Source organism: Onychomys torridus, chromosome 3, assembly GCF_903995425.1.
Source record: "Onychomys torridus chromosome 3, mOncTor1.1, whole genome shotgun sequence".
Classification (NCBI taxonomy): domain Eukaryota; kingdom Metazoa; phylum Chordata; class Mammalia; order Rodentia; family Cricetidae; genus Onychomys; species Onychomys torridus.
The window spans coordinates 127086683-127110273 of NC_050445.1; positions in this window are offsets into that span (position 1 = coordinate 127086683).

Genomic DNA, 23591 nt, shown 5'->3' on the forward strand with positions numbered 1-23591 from the left:
CAGTGTGGCCTTGAACTCACAGAGATCCACCTGGCTCTGCCTCCCAAGTGTTGGGATTAAAGGCGTGCAGCACCACCACCCAACTTCTGCTATGGCTTACTCTTCCCATTTTCTAGCCACCATTTGTGGCTCTGTATCTAGTGGCTATCTGTTCTCTGACCCCAGGTAAGTTTATTACCTGCACAATATTTTTGGGAACACAATACCACAAACAAGCATAAGCTAAGGCCGAGCATTCAAAAATAATAATGTCTCTCCATGTCATGGTTTGGGAGCTGGTTGGTGGCCCAAAAGAAAATGCCTGGTACAGAAGACTGCCATTTTTGGCAACATCTTTCACAGGGCATGCTTAGTTCTAAGCTGGGAGAACACGACCATGATATCAAGAAAACAGCTGTTCACAGTTCACTGGCATAAGCAGGAGCATCAAGTATCTCTTGGTTCTTAAGACCAAATGAAGCAAGTATTTTGGAGTCTCCACCAAGCAGAGTGGAGAGTTGAAATACCTACTCCAAAGCAGCCAGTAGATAGAGCAATCTGTACTACCCCCCAAACTCTATAGTTGCTATGATGGAGAAAACAAAGATTCATGTAAGACCCTGCATGGACAGTGGCCACTGGACCACCACATCTATTTGTGTTGTTCAGAGATTATGTTTAAATAGGAAGATGGCCGGGTGGTGGTGGCACACGCCTTTAATTCCAGCACTTGGGAGGCAGAGGCAGGTGGGTCTTTGGAGTTCGAGGCCAGCCTGGTCTACAGAGCGAGATTTAGGAAAGGCATAAAGCTACACAAAGAAACCCTGTCTTCGAAAAGCCAAGATAAATAAATAAATAGGAAGATGACTACAATATGGACTGAGAATTGGTCAACATTTTAAAATATTCAGCCTGATGTTATAACCTATGGTTGGGGGCTCCTATTTCAGAACCTGTGGGTTTTGGTCTTGTCATGATGAAGTCCATACTGCATGGGGTAGCTGCTAGAATCAGAGGCAATGCATTGGAAACTTGATGCTGCTGTAGAGTTTTGTGTTGTCTTTGGTTGTTCTCCGTCCCCTTATAGAAGCCGCACATGTGTTCATTTATAGCAATGCCCCACCTGTTTCCAGAAAGGATCCAAGACAGCAAGGATAGTCTTTCCACGACACACCCTAGATTCTTGTACCGGTGCCTAAACCAGGTGGGGCCCTGCTCAGGGCACTGGCAAATTTCAATCAACAGAAAGGGTGGGTCAGAGGTGACCAAGCACTGTTGGTAAAGGCAGAGCTGCCTTTGGCATGGTCAGCAGGGAAAGGCAGAGTTGGTACCAGAGACTGTTGGCCTCACTCTCCTGGCCCATCCCTTAATGTGGACTGTCAACAGCAACTTCTTCAGCTATCTTTAGTCTCTTCATCTTCACAGCACCACTTCTCAGGTAACTAGCTGCCATCTCCAGCCTTCTTGGAAAAGAGTTGGAATCTGTCATAGTCACTGTTTGATGGCTGTGAAGAGACATCATGACCAAGGCGACTTACAGAAGAAAGCATTTAAATGGGGCTGGCTTAGAGTTTCAGAGGGTGAGTCCATGACCACCATGGTGGGAAGCATGGCAGCAGGCAGCCAGGCATGGTACTGGAGCAGTAGCTAAGAGTTTACATCATATCCCCAACTTGGAGAGAGAGAGAGAGAGAGAGAGAGAGAGAGAGAGAGAGAGAGAGAGAGAGAGATACATACAGAACTAACTGGGAAAGGCTAGCACAATGGAGGGGTTGGCTTCTGGGGTCAGTACACCTAGATTGAAGCCTGGCTCTGGCATTTCCTGTGTATGTTATGACCTTGGCCAAGCTCCAACCTAGGGGATCCTTTATCAGAAAGGTGCCTTAGCAGAAAGTAGTTATGAAAAGTAAGTAATAAGTGCACTCACTTAGCTTAGTGCCTGGGCAATGCACTTCAAAACCATTAGTGAAGGAGACTGGCATTACCAAGTGCTGTACGTGCAAGGGGTACCTGGAACCCTCATGCATTGTTTATGACAGTGTGATCATTTGCAAAACAGAGTGGCAGGTTCTTGTTACTTAAAATATCTGCATCAAAGGCAGAAATCAGAGGATACACAAATACGTATAAAAAAGATGTGTTTACTTCATTGCTCAGCAGCTCTACTCTCGGGCATTTACCCAAGAGAAAGACAACCATATGATCAGATAAAGACTTAAACATGAGTGCTCATGGTCAGATTATGTGTAATGACCAAATGGGCTATCACAAGTGTGATGGTTTGTCAACTTGTTATAATTTCGTCACCTTAGAAGGCAGTCTCAGTGACGAACTGTCTAGACTAGGTTGTCCTGTGGATACATCTGTGGGGGGTTGCTTTGATTATGTTAATTAACATAGAAAGACCTATCCTAAAAGTGGGCAGTGCTATTCCCTGGGTTTGGGTTCTAAATTGTATAAAGAATGAGAAAGGGAGCTGAATGCAATTATTGACACGTTTATTCTCTCTCTACTTGAATGAGAATGGTCCTCGTAGGTTCATCTGTTGAAAGCTTGGTCCCTAGTTGGGGGAACTATTTGGGAAGGGTGAAGAGTTGTGCCCTTGTTGGAGGAGATGTGGCAATGGGGACAGGCTTTTGACTTTCTTTCTTCTTTTTTTTTTTTTTTGAGACAGAGTTTCTCTGTGTAGCTTTGCGCCTTTCCTGGAACTCACTTGGTAGCCCAGGCTGGCCTCGAACTCACAGAGATCCGCCTGCCTCTGCCTCCTGAGTGCTGGGATTAAAAGCGTGCACCACCACCGCCCGGCGGTCATCTTTCTTACCACAGCAGTAGAACAGTGACTAAGACATTGTTCTTGTGTATGGTTATGACTAGCTGCTTCAAATCCCTGCTCCCTTGAGTTCCCCACAATGATAGACTGTAACCTAGAATTTAACAAATTTGCTAACAAAAGCCCCCTCCTTTCTCCCCAGGTTGCTTTTGTCAGGGTATTTTATCACAGTAACAGAAATAAAACAAGAACAGCAAGTGAAGGGATAAAGAAAATATGGTATGCCCATATTGTAGAGTAGTACTCAGCAATAAAAAGAGTGAATTATATAAATTCATGTAACAATGTAAAAGAGCCTCAAAAAGTTTAGTATGAGAAAATAATAACAATACTGTAGGTGGGGCTTTTGTCGGGATCTCTGGCTCCCCATAACACACACAGAGGCAATATTAATTAGAAACGTTTGGTTGATAGCTTAGGCTTGTTTTTAGCTAGCTCTTACAACTTAAATTAACCCATTTCTATTCATCTGTGTGCTGCCTCAAGGCTCATTTACCTCATCTATGAACTTCCCATGTTGCTTCTTCTGAGTCTGGCTGGCGTCTCCTCTGACTCCACCTTCCTTCTTCCCAGCATTCTCTCTGCCCCCAAATCCTGCCCAGCTATCAGCCTTTCAGCTTTTTATTAATAATGAGAGAAACACATCTTCACAGTATAGGGAAGGATTATTCCACAGCAGGATACATGGTGTTTGACTTCATTTCTCTGAAAGTCTAAGAAAGAGAAATCTAATTAGAAGGATGAAAAGCTCATGGGTGTTTTGGATGGAGAGAAAAATCAGGACGAGTCATAAGAAAGCTTCCTAAAGTGTTGGCAGTTACACAGTATGTAGGTGAATTGTTTAAAATCAACAAACTATTTTCTTGACATTATATGAGCTTTTTTTGAGACAGGTCTCATGTAACCCAAGTTGGCCTCAAACTCTCTGTATGGTCTAGAATGACCTTGAGTTCTAGGATTGTGGGTGTCAGCTACTAACACTATTTGATGTGGTACTGGGAATCAAACCCAGGCTTTCTGCATAATAAACAAGCACTACACCCCCATACTATCTGAATTTTGTTAGCTGAAAATTAAATCTTAATAAAACTGATTTTAAAACTTCCTGTGTGTAGGGGCTTGAGAGATGGCTCAGCAGTCAGAACACTTCTCAAGGACCAGCAAACCTCTCTGTCTACTGTTTCCACACAGCTGTGCATCTCCTTCCTTTCTTGTTCCTAAGCCATGTGTGCTAGGTAGTTTTATGTCAACTTGACACAAGCTAAAGTCATCGAAGAGGAGGGAGCCTCAATTAAGAAAACACCTTCATAAGATCAGGCTGTAGGCAAGTCTATAGGGCATTTTCTTAATTAGTGATTGATGGAGGAGGGCCCAGCCCATTGTGGGTGGTGCCATCCCTTGGCTGGTGGTCTTGGGTTCTATAAAAAAGCAGGGTGAGTAAGCTAAGGGAGCAAGCCAGTGAGCAGTACCCCTCTGTGGCCTCTGCATCAGCTCCTACCTCTAGGTTCCTACCATGCTTGAGTTGTTGTCCTGATTTCCTTCGATGATGAACTGTAATGTGGAAGTATAAGCCAAATAAACCCTTTTCTCCCCAACTTGCTTTGGTCATGGTGTTCTCTTCTGTCCCCACAGCACACAATCCCAATTTGTGCCCAGGGTTCCCTGTGACTGTATGGGATAGGACCTTGGGCTCACTAAATCAAGGTCCTTCCATTTCTTCTTCATACCCTTTGAGCGGCATCCTCTTCCCACTGAACTTATTTTTTGATAAGCAAAGCCTCGTCCGTATCATGGCTGCAAGGCACTCCTCTCCATTTAGCCACAGTGGAATACTGTTTACTCATATCCACCGCTTAGAGCACTGACGTTCAGAGAGACAGCCTGTTTGCATGAGGGGTTCCTTTCCATCCTGGAGATAACTGTGGAAAACACTTTGCAGGATTAGAGAAAATGAAGGATCAGTGCTAGGCAGCAGGGGTCTAGAGGTTTTGCTTATTGAGTGTTAAAATCAACAAGAATCCAGTCCTGCCAGAGAAATGGCTCAGTGGTTAGGAGAACTGGCTGCTCTATTAGAGGACTGAGGTTCAATTCCTAGTACCCACACAGAGACTCACAACTGTCTGTAACCCTAGCTCTGGGTGATCCAGTGTCCTCTTTTGGCCTCTATGGGCACTAGACACACAAGACTCACAAGCATCCATGCAGGCAAGACATACACCCACACATAATTTTTTAATTACAAAAAAAATGGATACAACAATCAAGACTGTTTATCATGTATGGATGACCTATGGAGTAAAGAATAAGAAATGCTATGCTTGAGATTCTTTACCCCTGGACAGGGAATGTAGCCATGTAGAAATATGTACGATATATCATCCAGAAATGTAAAACGTAGACTGTCGGGTTAGGGATTTAGCTCAGTGGTAGAGCGCTTGCCTAGCAAGTACAAGGCCCTGGGTTCGATCCTCAGTTCCACATACCAAAAAAAAAAAAAAAAAAGTAGACTGTCTGTCATTTGCTTATCTATAGATCAATCATCTAAACATCCATGTGTTCCCTCCTTCCTTCCTTTCTTTCTTTTCTTTTCTTTTCTTTTTTCTTTCTTTCTTTCTTTTTTTTTTTTTTTTTTTTTTTGTTTGTTTGTTTCTTTGAGATGAGGATCCTAAATTTTCTGAGGAACTTTTCATACTGATTTTTGTAGCGATGGCACTGATTTACACCCTGACAGTGTAATGGCTCCTTTTGTGAGCTCTGCAGATCTTACTTGTAGATGTAACCATCTTATTAAATAAGAAACACAGAGTCAATTGCAGAGTTAAAAGCCAAAGAGGTCAGAGCAGTAGCTGAGAGCTGAGACTTAAAACCACCTTTCTTACCCTTAGCTGCTGCTGTCGTCCTTCCCCTCAGAAAGAGACCTACTTCCTGTGTATCTGTCCTTTTATTGACTTTCTGTTCTTCCTTCTCATTGGTTGTAAACCGCTCAGCTTCTGCTATGGCTTGCTATTAGCTCTGACCCCCAAGCAACTTTATTTATTAACATACATATAAAATCAGATTTCAGTACAATAAAATATCACCATACTTACTCTTGAGTTTTGCCCTTTATGTTAGTGATTTGCCTGTCGTGATTTTGCCTTGTAATGATTTATGTTAGTGATTTGCCTGTAGGTCCTAGTGCAGAAGTAGTGTGTAGTGTTTTCTCAGGTTATAGGACCATGCTGTGCTTTGTGGAAATCACCTGGGTTCAGGCACCAGCTCTCAGTTCGGAGTTCAGTGCTAACAAATCAAGAATGTACAATAAGTTAGGTGTCTTTAAAAGGACCACATGTAGCTGTCCTGATGGAAGATGCGTTCTAAAGAGAGATGCTTGCGCCCTTCCACGGCACAACTGGGCTATTGAAACAATGACTGCCCAAAAATGAACATTTCTCCAGGAATCCCATGATGGACGAAGGGTTGAGTCCTGGTGAAACCAGAGGAGAGATTTGCCTCCCAGAAAGAGATTTCCACAGCTCTGACAACAGCACAGACCACTTGCAGGATAGACCTGAACAGGGACAGTTGTGAGTCAGTAATGGGCAGGACCACCCTGCAGGACTGCTTGGTCCCACTTTAAACCCAAACCTCAAATGAGTATTCAAACAACAGACTTAGGGGAGGGGTCAGTGGGCCTCTTTGTCTGTGCCTCTTCCCAATTTAGCCACATTGGATAAATCTTTTTTTCTACCTTTCTCTATTACTTAACTTTTTTTTTTTTTTTTTTTTTTTTTTTTTTTTTTTTTTTTTTTTTTTTTTTTTTTTATATTTGGGAAGAGTGATTGAGTCTAGCTCACTGGGATGACCACAGGCTTTGCTCTTAAAAGCTCTAGTCTCTGTCTCTGTCTCTGTCTCTCTCACACACACACACACATACACTAAAAATAAACACGAGGAATCCTTCTAGAAGCTTGTGGAATGCATGAATAAATTAATACCTCTTGATGAAAATGTGACCAGAAGCTCACAGGAACTAAAGACCGTGTTTTCCCGGGGCAAAGGCCCAGTACTCAGATTCTTCGAGTATTAGTGACTCCATAGCACTAAGTGCTGGCAATAGGAGCCCAGACTGCACTTTGTTCATTGACTACGTTAGCATTCTGTCTCTCCCCCTGCAATGGGAGCTTGTAAAGACAGGCTTCTACCCTCTGTTTCTTCCTCTGATTGTTACCGAGCCCCTGGTACTCACAACGGCGCCTTCACAGACCAGAGCTTAAGTAAATGTGGAAGAGGAGAGCTTGAGATCTGCACTATAGACCCAGAACTTCAAGGCTAGCCTGAGCTACCGAGTGAGTTTAAGGCAAGCCTGGGCTACATAGTAAGATCTTGTCTAAAGAAATAGGTTTCCAGCCAGGCAGCGGTGGTGCACGCCTTTAATCCCAGCACTCTGGGAGGCAGAGCCAGGCAGATCTCTGTGAGTTCGAGGCCAGCCTGGTCTTCAGAGAGAGATCCAGGACAGGCTCCAAAGCTACAGAGAGAAACCCTGTCTCAAAAAACCAAAAAGAAAGGAAGGAAGGAAGGAAGGAAGGAAGGAAGGAAGGAAGGAAAGAAGGAAGGAAGGGGGTTCCAATCCACAATGGATTTAGTGTTCCTTCCCCATGATGTGCAAACTAGACGCTCCCACTGAGCACTTTTCCTGGCTGTCCTTAGCACCTGCCAGAGCCTCCTCTTATCTCCGTGGCCTCATACACGTCTTACACAACTGCCTTATATAGAGCCAACACCCTATTTTTCTTCTCTAGAGACTTTGTTCATGCACAGGTGACTTTGCAGTGGCCTTGATTTAATTACACTTCCTTCGACTGCAGCAGGCTAGGGAACCCTACCCAGCCTGCCTCACTTACTGACCTCATGGCCCTGTGGCCGGCGTGTGGTTTGCTGAATGAATGAATGAATGAATGAATGAATGAATGAATGAATAAGCGGAACCAGGGGACAGTCTCTGTCACCACGCCCTCTTTGCTGGCACTGAGCTGCTCCAGCCCTGTCAACCTTTTCAGTTTTTGTCTGGTATTTGTGTTAGTATGAAAATGGTGGACACACAGAGAGGCCTCAGAAGCCCAGGCTGTATTCCCCAGGGAAAGGAACCTCTGCTCTTCCAGGTAAATTATCAAACCCAAACTACAGCTCTTCTCCTCTCAGCCTCTGCCCTGCCCACCCCCACCCCTGTATGTGTGAGCAGGTACACGTGCATATGTGTGTGTATAGACTAAACACCAACCTTAGGATCTGTTCATCCTGCATCATCCTTCTTTTGTGTGTGTGTGTGTGTGTGTGTGTGTGTGTGACAAGGTCTCTCACTAGCCTGGAAGTCATCAAATAAGCTAGATTGTCTGGCCGGTGAGCCCCAGGGATTCACCTGTCTCTGTCTCCTCAGCACTGGGATTTCAAGCATGCTCACTCTTTCATGACTAAGCTAGATCAGGTTCCCATATCTAAAGTTTATTATTAATATTAATTCTTTTGAGACTTTTTCTTGTAAGGGTTTTTACAAGTTTTCCTTAATTACATTTATTTATTTGGTATGGGGAGGGCAGGGGACACACAGGCATGCAGAGGTAGAGGAAAGTCGGTTCACAGCTCTTTTCATAGGGATTCCAGGGATCAATTCAGACCCAAGTATCCCCAAGGCACACACTTTACCAATGGGCAATCTCCCCAGGACTTCTCTTTGGCTTTCTGACATCCTTCAATAGTGTCTGTGGTCTTGATGGTGAACTTCCAATTCATTTATTATTCCACCCAACCACACTGCTATCCAGTGACCCTTTTTTCCTAAGGGCCCGGGACACTGATTCGGTTGGGCCCCACTGAGAAATGGGAAGGAAGTTCACTTCCTGTCAGTACCCTTGTTCAATGGACTTGCCTGAGATTTCTGGAAGAGCAAGTAGTTCCCCTCCAAATGGGAGCAGTTCATTACCTCTTCATGCCCAGGCTTCCCAGGCCAGAGGAAACCTGCTTCATGCCCCTAATTTCAAGAGACAAAACCTCAGGTCAGGGCCAGGGAGATGGCTCAGGATGAAAAGGCATTTGCTGCCAAGCCTGACAACCCGAGTTCCATCCCTGGAATCCCTGTGGCGGAAAGACAACTGACCGCCGTGGTTGTCCTCTGGCCATGTGCATGTGTGCCCCCTGCACTCCCATGACAACAAATACAATTAAAGAAAACTTTAAACTTTACAAAACACTTACATTATTCCAACAAACATCTCAGAAGGATTAATATTAATGAGTAGATTTTTGGAACCTAAGCTAGCTTAGTCCCAAAATTGTGAATGTTCACAAGGTTGTTCATAAAATAAAATTAGTCCAGGTGAAATCAGGTGTGTGAACTATGAAGCAGAGAAGACATGAAGGAAATACCCCTGAAATTTCAGCCCCTTCACTGTTACTGCAATGGCAAAACAGACAATGATTTTGTTCAAACCAGCTGCATTGGGTCTGGGCGTGTGGGAGAACACTTGCCTAACACATGAGAGGTGCTGGGTAATGATGGCAAAAGAACAGCAGAGTGAGGACCAGGGTGCCTTGTGCAACTTAGCCTATGGGAAAGCATAGTTGTCAAAGACCCCCTCCCCCCAATGCCCACTACTTTGCCCCACCAAATACAGATACAGAACACTCCAGAGTATCTAAAGGAGGCATATAGCTCTTTATTCTACTAAAAGACAAATGCCTGGGTAGAGGTTTGAGATCCTGATAAGTCATGCAATGCATGAAGTTGTATGTGGAACTACCCAAAAGAGCATGTGCAGAAAAGATAGGCTGTGTTATGGTAACATAAAAGTCCCAACTCTGTACAGCAGGAACATTGAGCTGGTAGTTTTCTCTTTGTTCCAGCCTGCCTCCTCCCCTGGAAGTGGAGCCTTTCTTAATAAATTCTCTCTCTTTGCTTGTTACTCTCTATGTGTGTCTGTCCAAGTCTTTCCTGCTGGACACAAGAACATGGGGCCTCTCCTGAGGTGTCCCCTGAACCTCAATTATAAGCTGGCATCTCTAGCATCATCAAAAAAGTGTTTAAGCATCCAGTTACTAAACCCAAAGAACCTACTATGCAGGGCTGAGGGTGTAGTCTTAGAGTGCTTTCCTAGTGTGCTTGGAGCCCTGGCTTTGACCCCAGAACCACATATAGCTGGAAGTGAGTGCACAAGTCTATGATTCTAGCACTTGGGAGGTGGAGACAAGATGACCAGAAATTCAAGTTCATCCTTGTCTATATTTCAAGTTCAAATCCTGCTTGGGCTACATAAGAGTCTGACTCAAAAAAAATAATTCAGAATACATGTACTTTTAAAAATAAGCATGTATTTTATATATAACACATAACATTGGTATATAACATAAAATTCAAACTGTATAGCGTACATTTACTTAGTATGTAAGTATGTAGTATAAACATATGTATTTCACATATGCATCTGTTTCTATATTGCCTATTTATGTACTTTTTATTCAATAACCAAGTACTATTATTTCAGCAATGCCATCTTTACTTTGTATTATATTTTTAGTTTTTTATTTTGTTTCATCTTGTTTTGAGAGAGGGACTCACACTGTAGCTGAAGCTGGCCTGGAACTTACTATTCAACCCAGGCTAGCCACACACTCATGGCAATCTTCCCACCTCAGCCTCACGAGTGTTGGTATTTCGGGTATGAGCCACCATACCTGGCTTAGATTTTCTATTTTAATTGATTTAGTTTAAATGATTACTTGAAAGACAAGATCACCATTTACACTTTAAAAATATCGATTTTATTACTTTTAATATGTGTATGTGCACATGAGTGCAGGTGCCGTCTGAGTCCAGAGGTGTCCGATATCCGTGGGGTTGGAGTTACCGGAAGCTGGGAGCTGCCAGCCATGGACAGGTGTAAGGAACCAAACCCAAGCGCATGCTCTTCATCGCTGAACGGTCTCTCCACCCTGCCATGGGGACTTTTGAGACAAGAGAGAGAGAGACAGGAAAAATTACGAGGGTGGGGGAAGAGAAAGAAACCTCTTGCTCTGAAGCTCGTGTGGGGATCAGAAGCTTCAACCAAAGCTAAAGCCAAAATTGCCATCAGAGGCAGTTCTTGTCTTACTAAAGACATCTCCAAGGATGCCGTGCTCAGGGCCAGAAGGTTCGGGGTCTGGGTTTTAACTGTTTAACTGTATTAACACTCCATTTTCGTTTCTAAGTTATGAAAAAGAAATCATCTTACAATTTCATTTACAAAAGGAAATGTTTTAAGATAAGGGAAATAAGTACATACCTGCTTATTTTTTTAACTCAATCTTTTTTTTTTTTTCTTCCAGAGCTGAGGACCGAACCCAGGTCCTTGTGCTTGCTAGGCAAGTGCTCTACCACTGAACTAAATCCCCAACCCCTTTTCCTCAATCTTAAAACGTTTCTTAGTCTTTCAATCTTGTCATAAATTGTATCCTTTCAGCAAGGTAAGAAAGAAAGCAACAGAATCACACATGGCCATGTAAAGACTCGAAAATGTGGCTCTCTCTCAAGAAGCCCACAGGCATGTCTTTGGTGTACACAGTCTTGTTCCTAAGCATCTTTCTCCCTACAAGCCCATGATTAAATAGGAAGTGGATACTGTATACTGTGGTGATATTATGTTCCCCAAAATATTGTGCAACCTAATAAACTTATCTGGGGTCAAAGAACAGAATAGCCACTAGATATAGAGGCCAGAAAATGGTGGCACACATGCCTTTAATCCTAGCATTCCAGAGGCAGAGATCCGCCTGGATCTCTGTGAGTTCAAGGCCACACTGGAAACAGCCAAGCATGGTAACAAGAGCCTTTAATCCCAGGAAGTGATGGCAGAAAGCAGAAAGGTATATAAGGCGTGGAAACCAGGTACTAGGCTGGTTAAGCTTTCAGGCTTTCCAGAAGCAGTTCAGCTGAGACCCATTTGGATGGGGACTCAGAGGCTTCCAGTCTGAGGAAATAGGATCAGCTGAGGAATTGGCAAGGTGAGGTGGCTGTGGCTTGTTCTGCTTCTCTGATCTTCCAGCATTCACCCCAATACCTGACTTCAGGTATGTTTTTTATTGATAAGACCTTCTAACAACTCATACTAGAGTACCCCACTCATCTCTACTGAATAAACTCATTAACTTTACTTCACTCTGACACTCCTGAAATTCTTTTTTGTGACATAGTCAAGACTGAGGGGAGGCTCCTGAGGAGATCAGGGGGACTCCTCTGGTTACGGGCAGAAGTTCTGGGCAGTGCCTCCCCACCTGTTCTGACAGTGGGGCAGGTAGGTGTGTGAAATTTGAAATTTATGCTTCTATGGTTAGCTTAAGTTTCAGTTTGCTTTTTCTGAATGATGTGTAGTAGTAGTGGTAGTAGGGTTTTTTTTGTGGTGGGGGGGAGGTTAGAGACAGGGTTTCTCTGTGTAGCTTTGCGCCTTTCCTGGATCTCGCTCTGTAGACCAGGCTGGCCTGGAACTCACCGAGTGCTGGGATTAAAGGCGTGCGCCACCAGCGCCCGGCGGTAGTAGGTTTTTTAAAAGCAGTTATTTTAATTCAGAATTAAGCACTCCACCCCATTACTTTCTCTCTAAGCAAGAGTCCGGTTATATGAAAGTTAGTGAGTGAGACTCACAAGTTTAATTAAACCTGGGCTGTGACAAGTGCTGGCCAGGGTGGCATGGGAGAGCCACACTTGCTGGATAGAGAGGCAGAAGAAATGAAATGTAAGAAACGGCCTCTTTATCTGTCCTCTTGTGCTCATTAAAGTGGCCACCAGCACAAACAACTCCAGAGTCAGAATTGGATGCTGTCTGAGTCCTTCAGAAGTCTGTGGTGGATACAGAAATTCAGTTCTCCATGGAGACTGTGATGCCCACACCAGTTAGGTCTTGGGTACCAGAAACTTCTGATAAGTAGCCTCAAGGCAGCTGCCTGCTCCAGCCTGGATTCAGGATCTAAGGAGCAGGTGCCTGTGAGAGCCAGGGCACAAGAGACTGCCCCTGGAGGAATGTTCCACACACCTTGCCAACCCTCTCAAATTCGTGTAAATATGCACATTATTCAGGGGAGTATTCCATAGCTTTCATGGGTCACCTTCTGATGTCATTAGGTCAGAATGTTGGTAATCTATGTGTGTGTGGGTAATGTCTCTGTAGTGTTTGTGTACATGTGCATTTGGGAGAGGGGTGGTGTCCAGGTTCAGCGGTCAGAAGAGGACATCTTAGGAGCTCACTGGTTTTTGGCAAGGCTGGCTGCTGGTAAACCCTAGGAATCCACAGTCCTGGGGTTATAGGTGCACATGGACACACCCGCTTTTATGTGGGTTCTGGGGATCTGATCAGATCCTCATGCTTGAGCAGCACTGAGTTAGTGGGAGCCACTGTGATGCACCCTGCTTCTTTCTGTTCTGCCCGTCCCCTCTTTAGAGAGCCTCTCTTGATCTTGGCCTCCTGAGGTGCTCCCGTCCATCCTCCTAACGACCTTGTTCCTGTGCCTGTAAGGATTCTGTCCTTAATTACATCACCAGCCTGCAACAGCGTTCCAGCCTAAAAAGCAGGCATGCCCTCTGTGCGCTCTTCTTTCTGCTCTCCTCTTCCTATACTCCCCCCTGCACCATGTGGTCCTTCTCTCTCTCTCTCTCTCTCTCTCTCTCTCTCTCTCTCTCTCTCTCTCTCTCCCCTCCCCTCCCCCTCTCTCTCCCAATAAAGCTCTAAAAGGTAACCATGGCTCGTGACTCTCCTCCAGCACTCGTCAGCATGGCCGCTGCAGGTGGTGGCACGCCATGAGCGCCACCACTTAACCAACATTGCCACTAGACCAAGAGGATCCAAGACACTGATGGACTCCCTGGGGGCAGGAATAATATGTGCACCACACAGATCATTGAGGCACAAGATGCTTGAGTGTGTATTGATGAGGTAGGCAAACGGCCAGGAGTCTGAGGCCAGCTTGAGCTACAGCTATAGTGACTCCCAGGCCAGTCTGGGATATAGAGTGAGAATCTTTAAAAACAAAAACAAAAACAAAAACAAAAAAATCAACCAACCAAATAAAAACTGGCATGGACTGCATGGTGACCACTGCTGCGTGACAAAGTCCAGCATTTCCACTGTGGATCACAATTCTCCGGCACCCTCTTACTCCAATTTTTTATGACTCTCACTGTATGTTATGGGAGTTTCCTTATATCTTTTCCTTTGGGAAATTTTGTGGGGGCTTTGGTGAAGGATGGAAATATATACAATGGTGGTCTCTTTAAACAGAATAATTCTGCAGAAAAACTCCCCACCACCGTTGGAACCATACAGTGGTTCTCTCTGCACACAGGAATCCCCGTTGTGCCTTCCTGATGACACCAAGAACAGGAAAGCTGAGATTTGCTAATGAGCCACACCTGACCCCAAGGATGAGCAGTGAACAATCCAGATCCAGAGCCTGAGGCTGGTAAGAGCAAGAATTAAGTCCAGAGGAATCAGACTGGTACAGTAATATGTTAAAAGGTAAGATGTCCTTTGGGAGCATCTGGGGAAACAGGCCCATATAGTAAGAGGAACACAATTAGGAAACAGCTCAATGCCTATTATGCTACATGTTGAAAAACATGCCCCTTGAGGAAGGCAAATTGATCCTAAATTGTAGTGGAGTATCTGGTCCCCAGGAAGTCCTTTTCCCAAGGTCAAATATTTGGATAATGCCTCCATTCCCTCAGGGACTTGAAAGTTCTTGCTTGCTAAAGAGAGTTATTCTCCTTACCTCTGGCAGAAGGAACTTGTGGCCCTTCCATTGATGTAAGAGGGCTCCTGGTGAAGTTACTGAGCCTTAGAGAACAATAAGCATTTAGATACTTGCTGAAGTCAACACTTTTGTTTCAGGAAAAAACACTGTAATGAAGTTAATGGCCACTTCTAATCCTGACTCACTGAGCCTGCTTTCAAGCTTGCCTGTGACTAAACTATTGTACAATTACAGAGTATAAAAGTCGTAGCTTTTTTTTTTTTTTTTTTTTTTTTTTTTTCGAGACAGGGTTTCTCTGTAGCTTTGGAGGCTCTCCTGGAACTCACTTGTAGACCAGACTGACCTTGAACTCACAGAGATCCGCCTGCCTCTGCCTCCCGAGTGCTGGGATTAAAGGCGTGCACCACCACCTCCCGGCTCGTAGCCTTTTTTCAATAAGATTCACCTTCAGATCATGGCAGTCTCTTCCTTCCCTTCACCAGCGCCACACCTCCTCTTTAGGACCTGAACCCCACAGGAGCTGGTCTCCAGCACAAGACAGTATCATGTACTAAAGAGGTGCATAATTTATTTTGTTTTCTGATGTCCCAGGCTAGGACAGCAATTTGACTGCTGCTCTGGATAATGGGCAGGATGCTGAAATGGGGTCTAGGGAAACATCTGCAAGAGGCAGAGAGGCCTCTGTTAAACCTCAGGCTTCACAGCACCATCATGAACACCTGCTACTTAAAAAATCCTGCAAAGACAAACCTCATTATAATTCAACCAAATGTGGAATAGTGTGGTCTGAATGCTGTCTCTAAGGTTCATTTATTGAAGTCATCAACCTCAAAATGATGACTCCTCCCTCCCGCTTGCGGGGGTGGGGTGGGGGGAGTTATCAATGCCCTTTAAAAGAAAACCTAGATGGATAACATGCCACTCCTTCCACTAGGGTGGGACACAGTGAGAAGGTAGTAGCCATGAACTGTGAGTAAGAAGGTTGTAGCCATGAGCTGTGAGTGAGAAGGTTGCAACCTTCAGACAAAGGATCCGATGGCATTTAGATCTTGGACTTCAAAGCCTCTGGACCTGTGAATAAATCCCTGTTGTTGATGGTATTTTGTTAGAGCAGTTTAAGCAGACTAAGGCATGCACCTGGAGGCACTGAAGCAGGTTGCCTCTACGTCTGCCTTTGGTGAACTTTTAAAATAGTCCTAAGAGTCATCATTTTTTCAAAAATAACTAGGAGGCCTTCAGGACTATGCAAAAACATCCAGAGTTAAGGCCAAGCTTATTAACCATACCATGCTCTTCTGCTTCATTCTTTATTCCACTCCCTGCTCCGGCTCCTTCCTCCCTTCCTCACCAGGGATACAATTAGATCCGTTAGCACAATGTGGTTTTGAGCCTAACAAAGGTGCCCCAGTTAAGAAAGGATGTGTGTTTGTTTGAATCTAAGTCCAGGCTCAGCCTTGTAATTGGCATTATCTCTGGTCTGAGAGGCTCAAAAGTAGCAAACACTGGTGGATGGCAGGATCCAAGGAATAGTATCCAAGCAAGTCTATCTACTGGGAACCTCAGAAGCAACCTTATTTGGAAATATTTTGTTGAGCTGGAATAGAGTTCTCACTGGGTTACACTGGGCCCTTGTCCTAAGAAAAGGATAGTGTGGAGATGTGCTTCTGTGAAGGAGCTCTTGCCCAGCATATGTTAGGTCTCAAGTTCCATCCCTTGACACTGGAAGGAAGGAAGGAGAAGGAGGAAGAGATGGAGGGAAAAAGGAGGTAAATAAAAAGGGCACACAGAAGTAAACACAGAATGAAAGCTCTGGCATGGTGTAGGCACAGAGTAGAAGAACCAAGCAGCTCTGAGCCAAAGCAAACACCAGAATTCAGGAAGGGCTAAGAGGTGGTCCAGAAGCTAAGAGTACTGGCTGCTCTTGTATAAGACCTGGATTCAAGCCCGGCGGTGGTGGCGCACGCCTTTAGTCCCAGCACTCGGGAGGCAGAGGCAGGCGGATCTTTGTGAGGCCAGCCTGGTCTACCGAGCGAGATCCAGGAAAGGCGCAAAGCTACACAGAGAAACCCTGTCTCGGAAACCCCCCGCCCCCCCGCCCCCCAAAAAAGATCTGGATTCAGTTCCCAGCACTCAAATCACATGGCTCACCTGCCTGTAACTCAAAGCTAATGGTACCTGGTCATACATGTGTACATGCGCACAGGTGATTTGCGCTTCAGCCTCTGGAACTGTGGAGAACAAATTTCTGTTCTTTAAGCTTCTTTGCTTTTGTTTGTTGTGAGAGACTGTATTAGTCTCAGCATAGGGAGGCAGTCCGCAGATCCCTCCAGGTGCCCCTCCACCTTCCAGGTGCGTCCTCTGTTCCTCCATACTGTCTGTGGTCAGAACTCCTGCATCACCTACAAGGCCCAGGAGCAAAGCATGAAAACTGTGGGTTTATGACCAACAGCCACTGTGAGCCCTTCAGACAGTTACCCATGCAATATCCATGATGGTTATGATAAACGATGCCAGTTACCAGCGGGAAAGTCACAGGCCATGGCCACTACTACCAGCCAGCTAGGGGAGGGACGCAGGAAGCAGAGCAAAGCGGGGAGAGAGAGAGAGAGAGAGAGAGAGAGAGAGAGAGAGAGAGAGAAGAGAGAAGAGAGAAGAGAGAAGAGAGAAGAGAGAAGAGAGAAGAGAGAAGAGAGAAGAGAGAAGAGAGAAGAGAGAAGAGAGAAGAGAGAAGAGAGAAGAGAGAAGAGAGAAGAGAGAAGAGAGAAGAGAGAAGAGAGAAGAAGAAGAAGAAGAAGAAGAAGAAGAAGAAGAAGAAAGGGAGGAGAGAGAAAAGAAGAAGAAGAAAGAGGAGAGGGGGAGAGAGGGAGAAAGAGAGGGAGGGAGGGAGGGAGAGAGGGAGGGAGAGAGGGAGAGAGAGAGAGAGAGAGAGAGAGAGAGAGAGAGAGGTGGTCCGAGTCTGGTTTCTTAAGACGTGAATTGCATGACCACATGGTCGCCTGCTCCCCCTGATGAGTAAGACACAAGACCCTGTACAGGATCCTAACAATCCAGGCCTAGCCTGAGATGGGATACGCTCCACATCTCTGCAGGAGAAGTGATATGACCCGGTAAGGTAAAGTTTGGGAGTGAGAAGAACTTCGGAATAATAGATAAGGCTGGGTGCTGGGACAAACAGCATTTGATGGCTGTGATATAGGTCATCTTTTTCTTTCTGTTGGTTTTGTTTTCTAATTTTTATTACACTGTGTGTGTATGTTCTCGGACATATATATGCATAGGGGTGTGTCTCCCTTAGCTCAGGCTGGCCACAAACTCCCTAGGAGCTGAGGATGATCTTAAACTCCCAATTCTCCTGCGTCTGCCTCCCAAGTGCTGGGATTGCTGGCGTGTGCCAGCACACCTGGTTTTTCTGTGGTGTTGCAGATTGAATCTAGGGCCTGGTGTATTAGGAAAGCACTCCATCACCTGAGCTACATCCCAGCTCTTTTCTGATGTTTTTGAGACATGATTTCACCATATAGCCCAGGACAGCCTCAAATTTACTATGTTGCCAAAGCTAGCCTCAAAATTTCAGAATACATGTAATTTATTCAATAAATATCTTTTGCATATGGCATATGAATTGAGTGTTCATAGTATATTTAAATATAACTACATATAAATATATAATTATATCATGTAATATAAACATTATTTGTAAATTTCCAATGCAAGAGTGTGTGTATTTCTATGGAATTTATACACTTTTCATCCAATAACCAGGTACTATTATTTCAACAATACAATCTTTACTTTATATCTAGATATATAATTTTTTTAATTTTTTGTTTTGAGAGAGGAACTCACACTGTAACTGAGGCAGCTTAGAATTTACTATATAACCCAGGCTGGCCACAAACTCATAACAATTTCCCCTACCTGTCTCATGAGTGCTGTGTTTACAGGCATGGAACAAATGCCTAGCCTCCAGGTCTTCTTTATAAATATATTTGATTAAAAACTACCATTTACTGAGCACTAAGCATGCCAGGCACTATGCCAAGCTTTTTATAAGCATTGTCTTATACTGGGCTCACATCAGTATTTTTATTTATTTTTATTTATTATTATTATTATTATTATTATTATTATTATTATTAATGCACATGATATGTATGTATAGGCATGCATTGCCATTTCATACATGTGGAAGCCAAAGGGCAACTTGTGGAGTTCTCTGGAGATTGAGCTTGGGTCATCAAGCTTGAGTGGCAAGCAATATTACCCACTGAGCCTTCTCACTGTATATAAGGCCTTAATGAAATAATATGTCCAAGGACAGGAGCTAATAAGTAACAGAGAAGGACGGGGAACTGTGTACAAAAGAACAAAGAAACAATGGGGAAAACCAATAAGTGCTTAGGATGTATTTTAGCCTAAGGAACAACTCACAATATAGCAAAATCTTGAAAACTGAGACATAAATAGTTCCAACTATCTAGGCCTGTTCTGGAGCCCAAAGGAGCTGATTGTTTCAGATGAGTTTTCAAGAGTTCAGCATCCTACAATCTGTATAACCACAGAGTATAGGTAGAGAGTAAGTGTTGCAGAATATTATTTTAAGATGTGTTACATTTGTTTATGCTGTGGAACATTTGTTTAATGATGCAAAAATGTGTTGCATTCTTTTATGTTGCATTTGTTTAACTCTGTGAAGCTGTGTTACTTTGCCTGTCTAAAACACCTGATTGTTCTAATAAAGAGATAAATGGCCAATAGCAAGGCAGGAGAAAGGATAGGTGGGGCTGGCAAGCAGAGATAATAAATAGGAGAAACCTGGGAGAAAAAAGAAAGAGCAGGAGAGATCAAGCAGTGAGAAAAGAAGGGTGCAGCCAGCCATGGAGTAAAAGTAAGACTGCAGAAGTAAGAAAAGGAGAAAGCCCAGAGGCAAAGGGTAGATGGGAAAATTTAAGAAAAGCTAGCTAGAAACAAGCCAAGCTAAGGCCGGGTTTTATAATTAAGACTAAACCTCCATGTGTATTTATTTGGGAGCTGGGTGTTGCCCCGCCCCGGTAGTGCCCTGGAACTCCCAAGTTGGGTAACTGCCACCCTGCTTGCCGACCTTGACCTTGATGTCTTCCCTATGCTGATTCCCTGCCCGTCTCCACCCTCCTGAATGCTCACTGCAGGTTCTTCATCTGTGTGTCCTACATTTGGTGTAACCAGCTTAGATGCAAGAATGTAGAACATTCAGTAGCGAACTTCTGCCCTCCGGGGTCCCTCCATTGTGCTGTAAGCCTGTATTTAAGGTTTCCTCCCTTCTTCAATAAACAGCATTCAGCATCCTCTGGCACGAATGACCCACTGTCTTTTGTCTCTGTTTTTTGATCCACAGCCCCTCGCTCGGATGGTAAACTGCAACACCACTCCAAAGAACAAAAACAACCAGCTACAAGTAAGGGACTGGGGGTTTAGGGGATGGATCTCCCTAGAAAGGGGAAACAGAATAAGTAAGTAGTTAGGGATGGATAGATGGATGGGGGGAGGTGGGAGGGCTGGAGCAGAGGATGAAATAAAGAGGGGGAGGTAGGAGGGGGCAAGTGAGGGAATACTAGGAACAACAGCTACAGCTAAAACTAAGGGCCATTTGAGGAGTCCTATGGAAACCTAATACACTAGAAGCTTCTTAATATGTGAACATATATGAAGGCCATCTTAATGAAATCACCAAATAATGCGGAAGACAGAACCTCCATTGATTATCATCAAATGAAGCTTCCGGTGCTGGGAATCGGTTGCATCTAATCGAGTTCTTGGCCAGAGGGATCCCGCAGAAATCCCTGAACAACACAGGTAATTGCCAGGGCTATTGGTGGCTCTCCATAAACTTACAGTGAGGCCCATTGAATATGGAGAAGTCGAGCTGGCGCCTACATAGAGCCTTTACCCTATGGACTGGTGTTCATGATACTGGAAGGTACTCTGCTTGCTACCAAAGGAGAAAGGTAAACACCAAACCCAGCTCGGTAAACACCAAACCCAGCTCTAAACCCCTCCATCTACAGTGGTGACCTGCCTGCAAGATAAGCTGCTGCAGCAGTGGCACAGTATCTAATTTGCGTTAAGGTCCAAGAACATAAGACTAAGTAGGCCAGGGACCTACAGGAAAATCAAATACTCCTGTTCTGCTAAAGGAACACAGCAATAAAATTACACCTAACAGCATTCCATACACTCATAGATCCGTGCCTTGCTCAGCCATCTCGGAGAAGCTTCCTCCTGCCTCAGATGGGAACACATACAGAGACCCACAGCCAGGAAATATGCAGAGAGTGAGAGGCCTTGGAACACTCAGCCCTAAAAGTGCCGTCTCCATCAAATCCTCCCCTGGTGTTCAGGGAACTCTGCAGAAGCAGAGGCAGAAGGAGGGTAAGAGCCAGAGGGGATGGAGGACACCAAGGAACCAAGGCCTCTAGACACAACAGGACTGACACACACATGAACTCACAGACACAGACTGTGGCAGCATGCACAGGGCCTGCACAGGTCTGCGCCTGAGGGGACCTAGAGCTGAAAAGAGAAGTGTCCTCATGCTTCATCCCTAACCCAGAAGCTATCGCCAATGATAGCCACTTGCAAATGAAGACTTAGTTTTCTCCAGGGCGTCTCACTGGGGAAACACACCACTCTTAAGGGCAGCCCCATGTCCAGCTGTAGACGGCCAACACAAAATGAACTTTGGCTTATGATGTTAACATAACAGGACATTTAAAAAAAAAAAAACCTTACAGGTCCTTTGCGTATATGTTACAGCTTCGGGTTTTATGTTTTTATGGGATTCCTGTGTGGGGGGTATATGTGTATCTCTGTGTTTATATGTATTTCTTGTACGTTTTCTGTACTTTTTGGGGGGCTCTTTTTCTTGTTTGGTCCTATTCTCATTTGTTTTGTCTCATTATATTGCATTGTATTTTATTATTATTCCTTAGATGCCTGTTTGTTTTCTGATGGGAGACAGAAAGGGTGTGGGTGGATTCCAGTGGGAGGGAGGAGATGAACTAGGAGAAATCGAGGGAGGGAAACCGTAATCAGGATATATTGTATGAAAAAAAATCCATTTACAATTAAAAAATTCAGCATCCAGTAAATCTTGACTATTGTAATTCTTTTGTGTGTAGCTCAGGCTGTCCTTGAACTCATGGTGACCTTCCTGCTTCGGCTTCCTGAGGGCTGGAGTCACAGGCTTGCATCGCAACTTCTGGCTCACATTTTTTTCTTTGAGTAAAGTGGGGCTCCACAGGCTTCTGGGTAGAATCAATGTCTAACGCAAAAGCAGAGATTCAGGAGCAGATAATATAATTTGATATAACTGGGGACTGAATCCAACTCTGCATTTGCTAGGCAAGTACTCTACCACTGAGCCAAATCCCTACCCACAAGAGGGGGTGTTTTATTCTACAGATGCTGCCTTGGAGAGAAACACATACGGCAAGCCTCTGCATCCTGGTGCTGTAGCCCAAGACTGGGTCAGCCTCAGACAGAAAATATTTGGGGAAAAAAATGCATCTGCTCTAAACATGTCCAGATTTTTTTCTTGACTTTGCTCCCTGAAGAATAGTTTACCAAATATGTGACAGTATTTAAATTAGATGCTACAAGTAAACTAGATATGACCAGAAATCCAAGGAGGGTATGTGTGGGTTACATACAAACATCATGGTGTTTTAGCCAGGCCTGGAGCTGTGCCTGGGGGAGGTAGGATGACAGTCCACAGAAGGGCCAGGAGGGCCGGGCGGTGGTGGCACACGCCTGTAATCCCAGCACTCAGGAGGCAGAGGCAGGCAGATCTCTGTGAGTTCGAGACCAGGCTGGGCTACCAAGGGAGTTCCAGGAAAGGCGCAAAGCTACACAGAGAAACCCTGTCTCGAAAAAACAAAACAACAACAACAAAAAACCCAAAAAAACAAAACAAAAACATCATGGTGTTTTATACAAGGGACCTCAGTGTCCATGCCTTTATTTGGTTATTTATAAAAGATTCCAGATAATTCCTCACGGGTAGTCTAAGGAAGCTGAAGATGTTGCTAGGTCAGTAGAGTGTTTGCCTAACATGCATGAAGTCCTAGGTCCCCACCACCAAATAAACTGGGCTTAGGGACCCACACCTGTAAACACAGAAGCCAGGAAAGGACATCAGATACCCTGGAGCTAGAGTTATATATAAGCAGTTATGAGTCATCCAATGTTGGTGCTGGGTGCCTCTAAAATGTCTTTTTTCTTTTCTTTTTAGGCAGGGTTTCTCTGTGTAGCTTTGGCTGTCCTGGAACTCACACTGTAGATCAGGCAATCTTCAAACTTGAGACCTGACTGCCTCTGCCTCCCTAGGGCTAGAATTAAAGGTGTGTGCCACCACTTCCAGGCTTAACACATATTTTTGTTGTTGTTTTATTTTGTTGGTTTTTTTGTTTTGTTTTGTTTTTCGAGACAGGGTTTCTCTGTGTAGCTTTGCGCCTTTTCTGGAACTAGCTTTGTAGACTAGGCTGGCCTTGAACTCACAGAGATCCACCTGCCTCTGACTCCTGAGTGCTGGACTAAAGGCATGCATGCGCCACAACCACCCAGTTTGTTTTGTTTTTTTGAGACAGGTGTAGTGTAGCTTTGGAGCCTGTTCTGGAACTCCACTTTGTAGACCTGGCTGGTTTTGAACTTACAGAGATTCTCCTTCCTCTGCCTTCTGAGTGCTGGGAGTAAAGGCATGCACCATCACCACAGGGCTTTAAAAAAAAATGTATTCTTAACAGACCAGTACAAACTCTAAGAATGTTCTCTGATAGCGTCTGAAGCCTGAGGCAGCATTTCCCTCCCCACTTTGCTGAACCTGCCCACCTGTGTAAATGCTTTGTTTTTACCTGTGGTAAATGCTTTGGTTTATGAGTTTCTTTGTTCTGTAACTAATAAAAAATATCTCATGTGTGTTGTGGGGTAGTCACCAGAGAAGACTGCCCAGACAATAGAAAGCCTTTATTAGCCGGCCAGTGATGACTTTGGGTGT